The sequence below is a fragment of the Dermacentor silvarum genome, chromosome 3, assembly GCF_013339745.2.
Source record: "Dermacentor silvarum isolate Dsil-2018 chromosome 3, BIME_Dsil_1.4, whole genome shotgun sequence".
NCBI classification, from domain to species: domain Eukaryota; kingdom Metazoa; phylum Arthropoda; class Arachnida; order Ixodida; family Ixodidae; genus Dermacentor; species Dermacentor silvarum.
In genome coordinates this window covers 52059729-52079547 of record NC_051156.1, presented here as the reverse complement: position 1 = coordinate 52079547, position 19819 = coordinate 52059729, and the positions used below count along the sequence as shown (strand labels likewise).

The window sequence follows — 19819 nt, the reverse complement described above, 5'->3', positions numbered from 1 at the left end:
TGTCCGTAGACCAAGAATCTCGAAGATAGTGCAATACCAGGCCGATCCACGGTGGAGGTGAAGCAGGCTTCAAGCACTCCGAGCTTGTAAAAATAAGTTTAATATATTCTGTCCAAGTAAAATCCGTATCAGATAATAAGCTGATAAGGACAGATACTACACTTTGACCCACGTCGGCCATGTCTACATTCGCACCATACACGTGTACGCCATCTTGCGTATTCAAACCAGTGCCTACCAATCTGACCTGTCTTCTAACGTCATGCTCTACCTAGGCTCCTTTCCTCAGTTCTGTTGTGACTGTGAAACGGGTAGGCGTGTTGTACGGTTTGAAGAACAGCGTGCCTACCAAGAACGATGGCGTGAACAGAAAAGGGAATGGGCGCTGCGGCGGCGGAAGGACACCAGCGACGATGAGCGGGCCAAGGACGCCAAGCTTAAGCGTGCTGTGCGCCAGTACCGCGAGACGAAAAGAAATGGGAAGCGGCCACGTGACACCAATCCCGCAAGCTTGCAACGTTTCACCAGAGCAACAGTCAATCACCCCATACACAGCTTCGCTGGTCACCTATCTTAACCGAGTGGAATAGCACTGAATTTTTTCAGTCTACATTGACATCACTAGAACGCAATGATTTGACACTTTTCTTTTCAACTGCAGTGGTAAGCTCCCAATCATGATTTGGAAATGCCGGCCGTAGGCACTCCAACCCAATTTTATTCTTCTGTAAATGTCTTTCTCGTGATCAGGATCAGGGTCAAGATCATGATCATAATCGGGGCAGAAACTTGGAGGTTAACAAAGAAGCTCGAGAACAACTTAGAGCGATGGAACAAAAATATTAGGCCTAACGTTAAGAGACAGGAAGAGAGTTGTGTGGATCACAGAACAAACGGGGATAGCCGATATTCTAGTTGACATTAGGTGGAGAAAATGGAGCTGGGCAGGTCATGTAATGCGTAGGATGGATAACCGGTGAACCATAAAGTTACAGAATGCATACCAAGAGAAGGGAAGCGCAGTCGAGGACGGCAGAAGATTGGGTGGGGTGATGAAGTTAGAAAATTTGCAGGCGCAAGTTGGAATCAGCTAGCGCAAGACACGGGTAATATGGAGATCACGGGGAGAGGCCTTCGTCCTGCAGTGGACATTAATATAGGCTGATGATGATGGTGATGACATTGGCATCGTTATCGATTGCCCAAAATCATTTGTGTGCAATAGCTACTCTTGTAAATTTTATATAAGTTCTCGGTCTCGCTCACCGATTGTTGTCCTGCTGAGTCAACGAAGTCGCAGGTCCTTCGGCCGTGCCCATGCCGCTCCGCTCTCGACGTTGTCGACTCCGTTTGTTAATGACAAGTGCTCTACAAGACACCAGCGCTGTCTCTCTGGGTAGCAGGACAACTAGGCAGGCACAAGCAATGAGTTCATTTCCTGTCAAAGTCGATTTTTTGCCTGGAGTACAGCTATTTCGTGAAGGCTGCACGACCCAATCGGTTCGAAGACCCAAAGAACGCGCCGGTGACCTCCACACCTGCAAAGAGCGGTAACCAAGTTTGCAGTTGCGTTAGCGCGTAACTCAAGCTCAGACGCGTAGACTGAAGAAAAAGCCGCAGTTTCGCCCGAAAGGCGAAGCACTGATTGCGATAGCAAACTATTAGACAGCTATACGAAGCAAAGTTAGTACTTCTATCAGCTGCATAAACTGCTGTGAACATTTGGTTCCCGTCTAAATTATTAAGCACGTTGTGGTTCAGGCGCACGCGAAGACGAACACATCTCACTCGATGACCGCGGACACTCGTTGTCAGAACGCTGGCGGGATGAAGAGCGGCAGCAGCAGCGAGCGAATTCCCCTTCGTGCTTCCTCTGCTTCAGTTCAAACTTGGCCTGCGATAACAGCGCATGCGAAGCCATCACCTGTCATGGGCCACCTAGTCTTCGAACCCAGTGCAGGGGTGGTATTCTGTGAGAGCCTAATTAGTGGACTATCCATTGCGGCTGCCTCTGATTGGTTGCTGCTTCACGAGCAGGAAGGAGACTGGCTGGCACGTTCGCGCACATCAAGCACCACCCAATGGCGACAGCCGAAGTGGACAGTCCACTAAGTAGACTTATAGAATACCACCCCAGATTACCTCTAAGATAGGGTGGAAAAAATGGAGCGCTCGGCCGCCGCAGCCGGGGTAGAACAGATATGCACTAACGTGCCCCCTCGCCTCACCCCCAATCGCACGCACATCTCCTTGCGCGCTTGAGAAAACGGAGAGCACCCTTCCAACCTTCCACCTTCCTCTCTTGCGCTCGCGAGAAGACGCGGCAGCATCAAGCCACCATCCTTCCGGTTGATCCTTGCAAGCTTGCCATCGCACCTATACAGCGCACGATCAGCGTACGATAGAGCGCACCTATACAGGGGACGGTCGCAATGTTATTGCACTTGAACTTCATGCGGAACATCATGACAATGCCGACGCCGACGTCGGTGGCGGTAATTCACCCGGAGTGTTTATGTAATTGCTATCGCAATTTTAAAATGTTCGTGCAGACCCACAAGAATTACGACTTGTGTCGTAAATGTTGCCTGCATACAAAAGTACATTAATGAGAATATTCCAGCTACTTTAAGCATTTGTAAGACTAATGCTTGGCAGAAAGCAACAATTTATTAAAGCGTCTGCATAATCGAAGTACACTCCGCGATTTAAAACGACAGCAAGATATATAAATTAATTAAAAGAAAGCATTGCTCTACTCGCTGGGAAGAAAGAAGTCGTCAGAATGAAGCTATTCGAACAAACTGGCACAGTATAAGTCATATTTTCTAAATGAGGAAATTTCTGATCCAAGTCGCTCTCTGATGCGCGTCGTTTGCTTCTTCCGGGAGAAGATGAAATCATACATTGCTGTCTTTCCACTGCGATGAGGCACGCTATAGTACAAAACAAAAGTCTCTGGACATCGTCTTTCTTTTTCATTTCCAGGCTTCTGCGCGGCGGCACCGGCAATTTGAGAGCTACGAATCATTCAACGCATGCCGGGATATGAGACCATCTTTCGCTTGAAGCTTGAACCTGGATCGGCTGCTTCTCGGCGCGGCCGCTAGGTAGCAAGCGTTTACTTGGAGTACTGTACTTGGAGTGCGAATAGTGCCTAAATACACTGGCTATATTTTGCCGAAGGCGCGCGCTCGACTTCCCCAAGCAGCCGCGCTGCGGCGCTGCCGATCACTAAGGTGCAGCCGTGCGCGTTCACTGCATAGACCTGCGTTCGTGGTACACGTTTTCGCCACGAAACCTGTCTTTCCCCTTGCCTTGACAGCCCTTCGTCTAAAAGCTTTCCTGGCGCCAGACAACCATACCAGCCTAGCCCTATCCGAAAAAAATCCCCAACCCAAGAGCGTGACGAGGCCGATGAAACTTTGAACACCTATTACCACTGGGCTAGCTGACTGATTTGTATTACTACAGCGAACCTGTTAGCCTCTAGTTGGTCGGTATTTTCCGTGTTCGCGTGCGCGACCTGTGCTCACATAAAAATGTGGGCCGATCCCGGAGACTGTGCAAAGAAGCGGGAAGCGCACAGTGTGCTGCGCCTCCAAGCAGCATCACACGATGTTAACAAGTGACACCATCACTTGACAAAGACGTCATCACGTGCCGTCACGTTTGAGATGATTACGGCATCAGATGACCTCATCAGGCAATATTGTGACCGGACGATGCCGTTATCACCTAACGTAACGTGGGACGGGATGATGTCTTCACGTGAACTCTGGTGGGATGACGACCTCACGCGACCTTTGAGGTGATGACATAATCACGTTTCGTCATCGTGTCAAACGTGACGTCACCACTTGGTCACGTGGGTTTTGGTACCATCCGATGTTAACACTGGAGTTTTCGCTTCATGGGATATATAACGATTGCGTGTTCATAAAAATACCCCCCCCCCCCCTCTCAGTAGCTTTAAAGGCAGTTTTGCACAGCTTTGCAGGACATCCACTTTCGCAGGGCCGCGATGGCGAGTAATTTTTACGTTTCATTTGGAGTATCTAACGAAAGAGATCACTGCAAACAAACACCGAAGGTTTGTTTACACGTTGATCACATTTAGTCACTTTGGATGAACATGCCTCACGGCAATTCGGATCGCGATGCAGTCGACTGCAATCACGCTCCTCAAAAAAAAATCAAATTATGGGGTTTTACGTGCCAAAACCAGTTCTGATTATGAGGCACGCCGTAGTGGGGGACTCCGGAAATTTGGACCACCTGGGGTTCTTTAACGTGCACCTAAATCTAAGTACACGGGTGTTTTCGCATTTCGCCCCCATCGAAATGCGGCCGCCATGGCCGGGATTCGATCCCGCGACCTCGTGCTCAGCAGCCCAACACCATAGCCACTGAGCAACCACGGCGGGTAATCACGCTCCTCAATGGCCGGCGTAGCATGCACAGTCCTGCTGAGTGAACTCAATCAACTGCTCCCTGGCAACCATTTTTAGAGGCCAGTTGGGTCTGTCGCAGTAGGATCCAGGTCGAGTCTGGCGCAGCAGCCGTTGTGCGAGTGACATTGGAATTAGGTAGCGGGTTCTTTTTTTGGAGGGGGGGGGGGGGCTTGTTTGTATAAGGTACGAGTATATCGACGTTTTTGTCGATATATCACTGGGCTTGCTGATTCGAAATGTTGCTATGTCAGTCAGTTCATGTTAAATAGCGTCGCATATATCCAAAAGGAAAGCAGGGACACCTTTGCCCTTTCCCAACATGCCACTGTCTTCGATCATCGTATGTGGTAATAACACAAGCACTCAGAATGAGTGCCACTCAGAATGAGACTCACTACTGATGCATTTTATTTAGAAGACACAATTCGCTTTACATAGCACTAGCAGATGTTACTCGCTTTATCCCTTATATCACTTTGCGAGTTTTTAGCTGGAGCTCCTAGTGCTCTTGTATGGTTCCAGAATCTATTCGGGGTGCCTTTGTCTCTTTTGCGAATGTTATCCACACAACGTTCACTTGCGCATTTATTTTCTCTTGCACCAGCTCACTCGCCACCCTTTTCTTTTCTCGGTATGTGTTCCATCTAAGGAGCACGTCTTCTACGTGTAATCCCAACTTTTTGGCTTCTCGATCATCCCTAGACGCCTGCTTACGCTCTCTATAGCTTGCGTTTTTTCCTTGTTCCATTACTTACTAGGTTTCCGCTTTCCAATCCAACAATATTTTTGCCGTGTCTGTCTCATTTTGTGCTGGATAACGTCTACCAGTTTCTTGTATTCCTAGACTACTGTAGAAATATCCTCAAATTTTTTGTCTATGTTTTTTAGATATATGTTATTTGCTGTTCATTCATTCAATATCTCTCTCAAACTTTAATGTTAATCGTCCATGACGGCTACCCAGCTTATTTTTTGCATTTTTGTCTAGTATCATTTGGTCTAGTTGTTCATAGACCATTTCTAAGACAAAGGCGTAGTCCAAACATGACTGCCTGTTACCGCTTTGCCACGTTACTTGTGCATGACTCTTATTCTCCCTGTTAACCACTATAAGGTTGTGTTCATCACACAGTTCCAGCACTAGAGAACCGTTGTAATCAGCATCGCCCAGGTGCGCCTTCATTTCTCCCACTAATATGACCTGGCCTGATTTATTGAACTCATTAATATCGCTTCTAATAGCATCAACCAATTCCTTATTTATTTCTCTGCTATCACTACCTGTCCATAAGTAAGCTACTCCCAGTAACGTCTTTTTGCCTTACCGTGTGCCACTTCTCCATAAATGCTCCTTACATGTCTGTTTTATCATTTGCCACTTCATACCTCGCCTAACTAGTATGCCTACGCATCCGCCTTTCATTGATCCGGTCATTCTGTTGCACCCTTCTCATACAAAATTGCCAATAACAGGCTGCGGCTCCAAATCTCCTAAATGCGTTTCGTTCAGGGCGTACAGTGGTGAGCACTGTTAGGGTGAACGCCTCATTAGAATTCAAGTTGGTATAACTTCAAAATACCTTCTACTTCAGGGGGGAAATGTGCCGAATACGACGTCTAATGATGATGCCGATAAAACAAATAGTTTTCTTTATTTTGTGCTAAACAAAAACTGCTATAGGCTCGCGAATACTAACGAGGTGTTCACCCTAGCAGTGCTCACCGCTGTACATGCTAATAGCTTCATAATTCAGCTGCGTTTGAATTTCCAGCCACTTTTCCGGCTTGCGACTACCCTGCGTGTTTATGCAACAAATTTTACGTTCTCTATTCTTATCCTTTGTGCATCTTTTCCTAACTCCTTGTGGTCTAATTCTGCCCTTTACTGGTGTATCGCTACACTCAATACTTGATCTTGCTTCCTGATTGCCTTGGGCCCACCTAAAAAAGCTACAGCCCGCGCCGCGAATCGACGTCCAACCGGTGTTGCTACACTTACGCTAAAATGTATTCCGCCATGCACAAAAGCACCTTCGCGGCCTGCTGGGTGCACTTCTCGAGTGATGTCAGTGACCGTAAAATTCATTGCTTTAGATTGAGTCTAAATTTCCCTGTTTACTGCAAGAGCTGCCCTTTCAATTGCATACCTCTGCCTTCCAACCTTTGGCACCGTGCAGACTGCCGATTTGTACTTCCTTTGAAACATTCCGCAGGTAGGTGACCCCTTTGGCTATTTGCTTCGCGATCCCAGCCCCTCGTCCCTGCAGTTCGTCAATCACTCCGCCAATTATCGCCACTAGTGCCTCCCCTGTCCCACATGCGTTCATTGGCTTTCGCTATCACCTCTCTAATTGGTTTTTGCTGGAGCGCGCTAATCTACACTCGCTCGCCTAGAAAGGAAGCAACCAGCAACCGTCCGGCTGTAGTTTACTGCGTTGTTGCTCGTGCTTCTCTGTTCGATTCACGTTATCGGAGCAAAATAAGCAACACCATTCACATGTGTGTAGTGGCCAACGCTTCAAAGAATTTGGAAGAAGAATTGCTGCGTGGTGGGGTGCTCACGGTGACAAGGTTCTAATTATTCCCTGCGAGGCCGCATGAGCGGCAGCAAGCCGTCCGAAAAAAATGTTCGCTTCTCAAGCATCCTTTTGACATCTCATTGTTTTTAAGCGCAGCTTTCTATTTCTCGCTGATTCGTCCGTGAGTGCCGAAAACGCACTGCAGGAAAACCAACTTACACAATAGAACTATCTGCGCATCTGCGCACACAATAGAACAATCTGCGCACTCAATCGCAGAACACTACAGTTTACATTCGCAGTTGTACCGATAAGAACAATGGGAACTGCAACGCCGCGCTACCCAGACTAACTGTATATATCTTCATTGCACTGCGCGAGTCACGCAATGCATTCCCGGCAGTCACCATGGGTAGTGTTATACATAGTATAAACACGTGTGGTGGTCAATAAACCTTGTTGGTAGTTTGCGCTCGTCTGTGTCTCATGTGCTCTTTTGTGTCTGTGTATTTGCGCTTCAAGCTATCTCCGATGTACAACCAACAGGCCCAAATCGCTACAATTCTGAAGTTCATTCCTAGTACAACGGGCTCTCCTACTTCTGTCTCCACTAATCCTTGTGCGACTGTGTCGCTCATTGCTGTGGCCACCTGCAGAGCGCGCGCCTTAGCATTCTGCATAAGGGAAAGGCACCTGCCACATGACGTTAGCCTAATGTTTGGAGGCTTCATTCCTTCGTTTGGCCATGGCATTCGTGTTTGCAAGATTCTGAAGTCTGAGTGGTACAGACAAGCCAGGCTGCACCGTCAATACCTTTCTGCTCAGGTGTTGCAACGGTATGAAGCGCCAGTGGCTAAACGCCAGTTACATGAGTACATGATGACAGCTGACCAGACGACTGAGTTTCTCTGGGTGCAACACTTGCGGACGTTGCGAGCTAGCACCCCAAAGAAGGAAGCTGCAGTGATGTGTCCTGTTCACAAGGCCGAAGATCTTGCACTGTCGCCCGATGTCGAGCGCGTTTTGGGCCTCAGTCCCAAATTTGCTGTAGAGCCAAGACCTACGGTGCCCAAGCTGCTGACCCTCGTTCGACAAGTGTCAAGACAAGCCCCAGAGCACGAGCAGGATTGTTGCGTGCCTGTAGGAGTCGACGTCCTTGCCCACCACCGACAAGCCAAGCCCAGGATTCCCCTGAAGCGTGTCGAGGCTTTCCTCGAGGCGAAATCCCTGACGGTCTTGCCAGCTGACAAGGAAGGAGGGTTTGCTGTTCTTTGGTCCGCTGTATCGAACAGGCCGAAATCGTTACAATTCTGAACCATGGGTAGGCCATGGGTGCAGCGCAAGGCATGAGAAAAAGCTGCCGCACGCGAACGTAAGCGCGAGCGCGATCGTGCCCGTAAGGCCGATCCCCTGTATCGACAGTGGCATGCAGTCCGTGAAAGTGCGAGTGTGTGCGTGTAAAGAACAGCTAGATGTGATAAGATAAAGGCTATGCAACTTAACGAAATTTGTCTTTATTCAACTTCAACGTTCAAAAAATACAATCCTAAACAAGCAATCAAATCACATATGCAACGCATCCCTCAGCATTTCTTGGGTTCGTTGCCTGGTCGTTGGCTTTGGACTTTGATTCAGTTTACATGGCTGAAAGCTTCGCGTTCAACCATCTTTCTTAAGCAAAGAGGCTTTGATTGTTGTACTCGATCATGTTGCATGGGTAAGCGACGAAGTTAATAACGGCCTACCGATGTCGGTTGAGTATGTCCGCAATGCAGCATGCGGGTTAAATGCTTTTCGCTTAGGTTCTGAATGCTGACTGCCACTTCTTTAGCGTCTGCCAGGGGGCACGACTGCACCGTAGTATTGTATGTTAAAGCTGCTGAAGCTTGCGAGGACTGATTTTGTTGGTTTTATGCGGCCCGCTCAATCGTCACAGCAGCTGCCACGCAGTTCATACCTTCGTATCTATTTTATGCGTGGTTTCGCGCCATGTAGAACTGTGGCTAGTGGCTTCATACAGAACTGTTGATTTTTTTAAGTGCGAGTTTTCTCCTCGCCTCGTTTGTGAGGGGCTTAAATCACGCTGTGTTTATCGTAATCACTACATGCAAGTGCTTCTTTAACAGGCTTATTTTTTTCGGCTGATGAAATATTCAGTGTTGTGGTTTCTTGGAAAATGTGCTAAAAAAGAGGTAGCTTAGGGAGAGGATTGCTGTTTTACTGTCACTGAAAAAATTTGCGTCACCTTTGCAACCTCTTTACGCCTTGATGCTGTTTGAGCAGACTTACCACGTACAGTGCTTTGTTTCGCAGCGTAGTCCCTAAAGGACCGAACCCGGCCTTCCCGCCAGTGCCCACCTAACTTCGGCAGCAGTGGTTGTGGCGGCGTGACTGCTTCTAATTATCGCCTTGAATTCTGTACAGATCTTCTGACACTGTCACCTCCGGCTGATCGTCGTTAGCTGTCAGCGTGTATCAGGTGGTACACGTGTCAAGCCTGGCTGCTTCCCTCTCGCGGCTGGCTTGCTGAGCTGGCTTGGGCTGCATTTCTGCGCCTGCGGGGTCTGCATTTCCGCCACCTAGCGGGGAAGAGAGCCTTCATAAGGACCCACCTCTGGACGGCGCCGATCATTCGGCAGCAGTGGTTGTGGCGGCGTGACTGCTTCTAATTATCGCCTTGAACTCTGTACAGGTTGGTGCTTTGCCAATCCTTTCTTTTTTTTTCTTGTGCTCTGTCGTAGCCACTGCCGCTGCTTGCATTGTGTGTTGCGATTGCATCTGGTCACTATGCCTACAAATGCTGAATTGGCAAAGGAGATAGACGCTCTCCGTTCTGAGGTTGCGGCCATGCGAGACAGCCTTCAGGCGTTCAATGCACTTTATGAATCAGTCAAGACCAGAAATGAAGCTCTCGCAAAGGAAAACAAGGCGTTGAGGGACGAAAACAAATCAGTGAAACATGACTGCAGGCTATTCTCGCGGCGGCTTGCTGACGTTGAACAATATTCACGGGCGAACAACGTCGAAATAAAAGGCATCCCGAAGACAGAAGGTGAGAGCTGTCGTGCAGGCCATTGGCGAGAAAGTTGGCTGCGCAATTGCTCCCAGTGATATAGACATAGCGCACCGTGTACCGGGAAAGCAGGGCACACATATTATTGCGCGGTTCTGCTCACGGTCAAAAAAAAAAAGACTTCGCGGTAAAAGCAAGAAAGGCAAGACTAAACACAAGAGCTGTTGGGCTTTCTGGGAATTCAGTTGCCCCCATCTACGTCAATGACCACCTGACGCCAGAGAATAAGCGACTTTTCGCACAGGCCCTTGAGCTGAAAAAAAGCTAAGGGATGGAAATTTCTCTGGACAGATAATTGCATTATCAAGGCCAGGAAATCGGAAGATAGTAGAGTGCACCGCATCTCTGGCGTGGGTGATCTTGCCGTATTTAAATAACTTGTCATCGTACGCACCTGTTAACCACTTCAGTCGCTGTACAGAATGGATTCGTCCATATTTTCATTCGAACGCACTAAAGCACTTCTCAAGGACAATGCGTCTGCATTCTCTTTAATTCATTTTAACATCCGGAGCCTTCGCAAACACTACGATGATGTTTGTGCTTTCTTTTCAGTCATCGATCACACGTTTTCATTCATATGTTTATCAGAAACTTGGTTGACCTCACATGACGGCGCCTTGTACAGAATCCCTGGCTACATATCAGAATATTGTCATCGTGAGGATAGTCGTGGTGGCGGTTCAGCTATTCTTGTTGATTCTACTGTACCTTATCGACGGCGACTTGACGTGTCATTAAGCACACCACTTTGTGAATCCGTATGCATTGAAATTGACCATCATCATCTGCCAATGACTAACCGTAACACCGTCATTCTATCACTTTACCGATCACCCTCTTCATCATATGCAGAATTTTGCGCAGAATTTGAAGTAATGTTAAACAAGTTAATTGAAGAGAACAAGAATGTAGTTATCTGTGGTGACATAAACATTAACATTGCTGATCAACACAGCCAATCCTGCTCTGAATACGTACGCTGTTTTCTTGGTTGCGGCTTTTCGTCAGTAATACGTACTCCAACTAGATACGATTCCAATACATTGATCGATCACATCTTGGTCAGTCTGCCTACCGACGATATTACAGCAGGAGTGTTGGACTATGCTATTACGGATCATTACCCGATATTTTTGTGTTTCGAGTCTAAAGAGTTCCACCGTATTAGAAATAACATGCGCACTACTTTTGATTCAAAAAAATTTTTGGACACCATTCGAAACACTAATTGGAGCGAACTATATCACGAAAATAACCCCGAAACTGCATTCGAATCTTTTTCAACTAAGATAAGAGAATGCATCAGTCAGTCTCCTTCTGAAATCACGGTTAAGCAATGGTTTCGTACGCCTAGGAATCCTTGGATCACTAAGGCACTAATGAATTCTATAATGAAGAAAGATAATCTTCGCAGGAAGGTCAAGGCAGAACCGTTTAATCATTCCCTAAAGGGTCGGCTAAAAATTTATTCCAATATTCTGGGAGCTGCTCTGAGGCACGCTAAACGGGAATACTATCAAAATAAGATTAGAAATAATTGTGGCAACACCAGGCAGAAGTGGCAAGTAATTAAAGAATTTCTTAACAACAATGAGCCTAAAGCACACCCAGCTGCCATAACTCTTAACGAAAATAGATACACGGATTCTGGTTCCATCGCTGAAGTTTTCAGTTCACATTTCAGTGCCCCTGTAGATACTAATAAAACCACTCAATCGGAACTCACACTGCCAAGTCTTCCACGTACTCCTCAATCTTTTTTTTTTGTACCCCACGGCACCAGATGAAGTTAACGATATTATCTTATCATCAAAGAATACTGGCCCAGGTCTCGACCAAATTTGCGCTTCCAAAATTAAACATGTATCAAATGAGCTTTCACCAATCTTAGCCTATTTAATCAATAAGCTTTTTCAGCTGCTGTGTTTCCTCATAGCCTGAAAGCAGGTAAAATTATCCCGATTTTTAAGAAAGGTGATCGCGAATGCTCTAACAACTATCGCCCTATTTGCATTTTAACTTTCTTTAGTAAAGTAATTGAAAAACTAATCTACATCCGCGTAATGAAATACTTATCCAAATTTGACTTATTATCTGATGACCAATTTGGCTTCCGTCCAGGTTTTTCAACAGAGGTTGCACTAATTACTTTCACTGACAGAGTTAAATTGGCAATTGACGAAGGCCTACTTTTTGGAGCTGTGTTCATTGATTTTACTAAGGCCTTTGATACAATTAATCACAACATTCTCTTTCATAAACTTGACTGTTACGGCATATCTGGACCCCCCTTACAGCTGATTAAAAGCTATCTTACTAACCGGACGCAAGTTGTTCATATAAATGATTCATTCTCATCTCCAAAAATCACTGACGTTGGCGTTCCCCAGGGATCGATCCTGGGACCCCTCCTGTTTTTGTTTTTTATAAATGATTTACCACTTCGTTTGAAACACACTAATGCTCTTCTCTATGCTGATGACACTACAATTTTTACTACACATAAGGACCCACTCATACTACAACATTCACTAAACATCGACTTAGATAACGTTCTTTCATGGTGTGAATAGAACGCATTACGTATCAATCCATCGAAGACTAATTTTATGGTGTTTCATTCCCCACAGTTATTGCCGAACATCTCTTCATTAGTGGTGACACTTGATGGACACTTCATTCATACATCTGCTTCCACAAAATTTCTTGGTGTAATATTAGATAAACATTTGAAATTCAGTGAGCATGCTCAGTCCTTAACTCAAAAAGTGTCTTTCGGTATTCATGTGATTATCAAAACACGGCCTTACTTTTCAACCGAAATCCTTCTTTCCTTATATTACGCATTTATTCATAGCCATCTGTCGTACTGCCTATCATCATGGGGAAATACGTATTGGTCGCATATAGGTCATCTTGAACGCTTACAAAAGCAAGCTTTAAGACTTATCACTTTCAACCCTTTTTATCCCCATCAGCCCCCATTTTTCGCAGTCTGAATATTTTGCCTCTGCGTAAACTTGTTAGCCACAAAATTCTTATAATCATGTTTCGTGTTTTAAATCATGAATTATACATTTCTAGTTTTTCTGATGTCACTCTTGTAAATACTAACAACACAAGGATTTCAACTAACCGTAATCTACTTTTACCCAAAATACGCACAAACTATGGTCGAATGACGACAAGATTTTCATGTGTAACTCTGTGGAACAAGCTACCTTTTGTCTTGAAATCATGCACAATGCACTCATTTTGTAAACGTCTTAAAATCGAATTGTTAAACGATTTGTGACTTTATTGTTTTCTTTAGATTTCTTTGTTTGAAGCAAATTGTCATTATTACTTATATTGCCCTACTCTCTTTTTTTTCTTTTTTTTCTGCTCTCTTTTTCTTTTCGCACACTTCTATATTTTGCTGCAATTTCGCCACTGTTTGCTGACCAATGAACTAATACTCTGTTTATTTTTGTTAGGAGGTCCCCCTGACAGTTTTTACTTTACTTTGGGACGTCTGATTGTTCAATCACAATGCAAAACTAATGTATATGACAAATGTATATATTTTGAATAAACTTCAAACTTCAAACTTGGCCGGCGCTGCTCCATCTTTAAATATAACATGTGACATCTCTCTTCCGTCACATTATCAAGAAATACTGAAAAATTGGGAAGGCTTTACCTTTGTGTGCTTCCAAGAGGTCACAAAGGCAATTTAGAATTGCGAAAATGGCAGCGGGAAGGCCAGTCGACGTATGCAGCGTAATGGCATAGGCGGCAAGGCTAACTATAGCACTTTTATTCAACCGCGTGTTTGGTGACTTCGTTGACTTGCTTAGGCATTTCCATTAACACATTCGCAATTGCTCTTCTTGAGGAGACTTTGACGGCACTTATTCGGCGAGGTCACATGTATTCATCGGCAGAAAGAGAACTACAATATGTGCAGGCAACGCGCCATGCGGAGTAGTTTGAGATGTAAATCAGCACCAACGACGTGTGCGTATTCTTGAGGCACAGAAACAGTATTGCAGCAAGGGTAGAAAAAAAACTATTCAGACATCGCATTATTCAGCAAAACAGAGACTACTTAACACGAGCTTTACTTCATATAACTAGGCTTCGTTGCGCTTGATTGCGGGACTCACAAGGCACATATGCGTACTGAGTTGTCCCAAACTCTGGTACCACCGTGCAAATGTCCGCTCCCGCTTCAGCGTGAATTCTCATGATGGCTACGTTCTCACTCGCGTTGATCGCCAGGAACTATTGATATAAGCGTTCACTTTCTCTAAACTCACCTGAAATGTTCGTTATGAGTGCATAGCGCCTTCATTTTCTGAGATCGTTCTGCGATTCCGGTGCCCGTTGGCCCAACGAGACGCATCCACATAGCAACATTAAGATTGTCTTTTCTTGGGTATGTTTGGCCCGAGCCACCCGACGAAACGATGTCTACCAAAGCGAAAATGTGAGCCCAGTGCCATGGGCTCGCACTGGCGCGCGTCTTGTAGGTTCAAGCCACTCTTACACGCGAGGCGTGGCAAACGCAGGGTGCGTGCGTGGGCGCGATCTTTCGCGCACGGCACGCGTACCTGTAGTTTTGCTTTTACCGCTTCTACCTTGCCTACGTGCCATCAGCAGTCGGAAATGCAACTGAGTTTTCGCAAACGCACTGTGCTCCAATCATGCTAGATTGTGGATTGAAGACTTGTGCAGTAGTTGGCTGCAAAAATAGTGATTGGCATGTTAAGGAATTTAATGACTATGTCTGGCCAAGTTCGCGGACTGCTGCTGCAAGGCCGCGATTTTGTAGCGATGCCTTATGACTTATTTTAGAATAGTCTTATCATCCACCGCTCACGGCCGGCTGATCCCGTTGATAACGCGAGCGCACCGTCGCTCTGACCACTGACAAAGCGCGATAAGCGCGAAAAGGCATTATGACATTAAAGGCATCGCTACAAAATAGCGGCCCAACTGTCCGTACCTGTTTCCGGCACTTCGGGATGTACGGCTTTCCTGGAGAACACAGAAGTTAGTTCACCCGCCAACGTTGTATCGCTAACCTTCAAAGAAAGGGCTTCAGCCCCGGTACGTCGGCAAGAGTGAGTACCGCTCGTTACAAAGTGATAACGTGAATAGCGCCGCTTCCTGTCATAGTAGGTTACGCGCACAGTATCTGAACACATCTACCCCAACCAGTACGGAAACTTACGCCCACTCTTTCGCCAACGTGTAATAAGTGAAAGGACGTACACTTGAATATATGCGCACTATATACGCACAATAAATGACGGTACTACACCTATAACGTACGAATGGTCGAAGCTGAATGTTTCGTGATGGTCCACAAGAGTAAGCGAGTTACCAGCGATAATAAGGAAGATTGTGCAGATTCTGATGGCATATGTGCGGCTCATAAGTGACACTGTTCTTTCGATGCTACCCGACTCTGCTGCTTACATATTGATGAAAATTCCTAGAAAAAGAACAAGCGAGGCTCCGACCAGATGTCGGCCGTTGAAATAATCCTCAAGAAACAGCGAGCCAAACTTACACATGCTCCATGCCTATAGGAAGCAAATGAAGATGTCGTGTGTTGTACAGGTGAGGAATGACTAGTTATAGACAAACGAAGAAATGAACCTGCTTAAAGACGCCTGACGAAATGTTTCTGTGTGCGAAAAAATCAGCTTCAAGCGCAGCGGCCGCCGCTTATAACACGACTGGCAGATATGCCCTGCCGCTGGCTTTTTTTTTCCCTTTTGCCAGCTGAAGCATTCAGGAGTCATCGGTTGTGAGCAGCATAAAATCGAAATTACGAACAGCTTCATGAAACTAATACATTGCTCGCCTGCACTTCCTTATGGCAACCAAGAACAAGACTTTGAGCGTACTCCAGAAAAGCTACAGAAATGCTACATGCATTTTGAGCGCTGTGACCAGTGCAGTGTTTCATTTACGCACATTAAATTTTACGTACTGTTAAATTTTGGCGCTTGTGAAAGCTCGTTCAAAAATGTGCTTAGTGCATTATTACTCGCCGAAGTCATTGCTTTCACTAATTATTGGTATTTTGTTTCTTTTACATCTGTACGTATGCATGCATGACATAAAAATTTCATATAGGTACCATTTGTGCTAATGCGTTTTATGGTTTACTCAATACAATGAACAAATGTTATAATTGCGACTGAAATTCTGCTCTCTCATGTGTTATTGTTACTGAAATTCTGTTCTCTCGTGCGAGATGTATGTACTTTGTATATGTATTCATTTGCATTGGTTATCACTGCTGTTGTAACTGTGGGGGCTAGGACCTCTGTCAGGTCCTAGCCCTTTCAGGTCCTTTAGTCCCATTCTCCCCTCGTTTGGACGAGAAATAAAGTTCATTCAATTCAATTCAATTTAAAGCTATATTTACCATATAGATGGCTTGCACTGACGTCATTGTAGCCGCCATGTTGTTGTACCCACACGATGATAAGCTGGGTTCGTAACGTCACGTGAAAGCTTTCAATAAAATGGATTAGACTGAAGTGCTCGTAGTCGCCATGTTGGTGCCTCAAAACGGTGATAATGGTGCATCCAGACGAAGGACCAAATCCGGATTTGTAGAGCCGGACGGCGCGTCACGTGACCTCACATCAGCGATTTGCCTCGTCCGCGCCTCGTTCGGGAGCCGCGCGGACGGATAAAGCCAACCCGATTTTCACATCCGGATTCTGGCGGGGCAAAGCCGCAGCTTTAACTTATAAACACGCAGTGCCTGGCAACCAGTACACTTCTTTCCTGCTCGAGGTCAACCGCATTGCTTATCATTGCTTTGTTTGCTGGCGCCTGGTTTCAGTGCTTCATAGCTTCTGGTGTCGTTCACTTCAATTGAACAATGAATTTGTGCGATGACGCCGCCTTTTATTTCATCCACATCGTGGAAGAGTTTCCAACTTTGTGGGACCTCAGCCGCGCAGATTATGCGGACACCGTAAAAAAAACAATCTATCTGGGAGCAGATCGCCGAACAGATGAAGGAGAATTGGCCAACCTACGGGCCGTACAGCGTCGGTAAGTGCTTTAGCATATTCCAGTGGCTGAAAAAGTGATACGATATTACAGTAACTTGAGACAGTACTCTCAAACCAGTCGGCTGCTAGCCAGCGCAGAGGCTGCGGTCGAGAGTAATCCGGCTCGGTGGCGCTGTCGTCTGCAAGGGCCTCGTCCGTCGTGTGGATGCGCTTGCAGCCGGACGGTCCGTGGCATAGTCGTCCGCGTCCGCTAAAAATCCGGATTCGGTCCTTCGTCTGGATGCACCATAAGGTGCGTGCGTGACGTCACGTGAAAGCTATCAATAAGCTTGGTGTTGCTGCATGGTTTGCGTGTGTGACCGAAGAATTACCTAAATTATTATTGCATTCAAATATATGTATATACGATCTTCACGAGTCCAAACTATGATTTTTCATGCTACAGGCTACTGCTCTCATCATACACATCATCGAACAATGTATGAACCACGTATGTAGGCCGCTGCAGCACACGACGCGCGCTGCCGGAGACAAACCTCCGACCGCAGCGCCACGTTTGTCGTCATGAAGCGGATAAGCGCTGAACTACGCTTCACGCCCGGCGGATAACGCACCTACCCATCCAGCCACCGTAGCTACGGTGGCTAGATGGGTAGGTGTGCCGTCAATCAATAATCTCAGCTGGGTGCACTTGTGTGTAGAAAGCCAAACAATACTCGATCCTATCTGTGACAGCCGAGAGCACAATCGTCTGTCGCCGAACCTAATCTCACCGGTCAAGTGCGTCCACTATTTCTGGAAGTCTCACCGTAGATGCTAGAGTAATCGCAGGCTTTCGCGTGCATTCGACAAGGCACAACACTATTTCTGACCCGCGGCTGAACCGATTAGACATGCCTTTTTGACTATAAAATTGCCGACAACACTAAAGAAATTTTGATGCTCTAGGCTTTTCTTGCACCAAGCGACAACTTCATAACACTGAAGTTCCGGTGAAAACTAACACTCGCAAGAGGCAGTGCAACAATGCACGGCAATATAAAACATATACAAGGAAGGTTATAGCTTTCTTTTCCTGAATGGATGTCTTGAGACTCAATGTCATGGTTGCCATGATACTTTAGAATTAAAAACGGCGCTTCCATTCCAGAGCGGATGAGAATGCACACAGACGGAAAGTTAGCGATAAAGATTCACGATGAGATTGTTCGAGTTCGGCGGAGACGGTTATTCTGTGAAGTGGTTCGAGTTCGCATATCTCGGTCATCATTAGCAAGAAATATGAACGTCCTTTTTTGTCGTTATTAGTGTTAAGTTTTCCGCCCAGGACCGAAATAATTACATCCTGCCTCCTTTACAGCGTGTTCGTCACGCCCCAAAATCGCCCTGTGAACTTACTTTATGGTCCAGAAATCTTAAAAGAGATTCGCGCAACACTGTCTGTTCTGAAGATGAGCTTATGGGCCTAAGTTTATTGGTATATTTGGGGAGTATTTAATGCTATTATAAATGCTTTTGCTGTCATTCAACGTATAACACCACCATCCTTTAAAGAAGGCACAATTATTGTTGTTCTAAACCTCATTAATTGTCCGGTAATCTTAATTTCTGGTCTATAATTTTCAAATACGAAATCTAAGCTTGCCTTTGGTTTTATCTACTCCCCTGAGATTGTTTCTCAAGGAGTTAGGCAGCCTTCATCAAGCTGTTGCTGCTCTTACACTGCTGTCTTTCTTCGTCTATGCAATGTCTCATGCATGACTGCAAGGATCTCTACTGAACCGACCACCTTGACCGGATGAACGAACGCCATAACTATATCATGTTCTATTGCGCCGTCTCCTGAATTTACTTATGTGTATAGTTTGCTAGTCGTTGCTCATATCTTTTATATTTACATGATGTAAACAACTACTATATAAACCCCCAACCTCTTACAAGAAGTTCCAACGAAAGGATTTTCAGACTTGAGTGAGCAAGCAGGCTCCACCTTAGATGTGCCTTGGCGTATAGGCAGCATGCTTGATTCATGCTGGCAACGCCGCAACTTCAGGCTTTGAGAGCCAAACTTAAGCCGTCCTTCAGTATGCTGTCAGAAAGCTGAAAACAATATTCGCAGTTCAACTGCGTGTGGCAAAAAGATGATAATTCATGATTGGTAGTCAGCCTCCAAAATATGTGCAAGTGTACGTTTATCTAGGTTAATTACTCACATAGAGGCACAGACCACGAGAAGGAAATTTACAGAAGAATAAAAATAGGTTGCAGCGCATAAACCGGCAGCTTACCGCTATCCTTGAAAAGTGCATAATCATTGCATTCTAGCGGTACTAACATATGAAACAGAAACTAGGACGTTACATAGAAGCTTGTGAAGTTAAGGATCACGCAAAGAGTGAAGGAAAGACGCATGTTAGGTTTAATCTAAAGAGTTACCGAAACGACTATGAGAGCAACAAGACGTAGGCGGCTGTTTTATGACCTACATGACACGCAGGTGATGAAATTCATGACCCGGCCTTCCAAGAATACGAGGCTCGAATTGATTGACGACGAAACCACAGGAAAAACGTGCGGTGTTTTCTAGATGCGTCAGCTCGTGGCAGAGCAGCTACAAGTTACCAAAACAGTGGTCATAGAAGAAAACGAAAGATGTGCCATAAATGGTTATAACAAGCAGCATAAGCAGCTACTCCGAACTGCAACCAGTCAGTGTCCCCGACGTTGAAAGCCTGCTGGCAG

The 19819-nt window shown here is 45.8% G+C and overlaps 1 pseudogene; it reads right to left on the bottom strand.

The window, feature by feature from the left end:
* LOC119446918 (U2 spliceosomal RNA) lies at positions 1–181 on the bottom strand (annotated as a pseudogene).
* Positions 182–19819: the final 19638 nt, after the last annotated feature.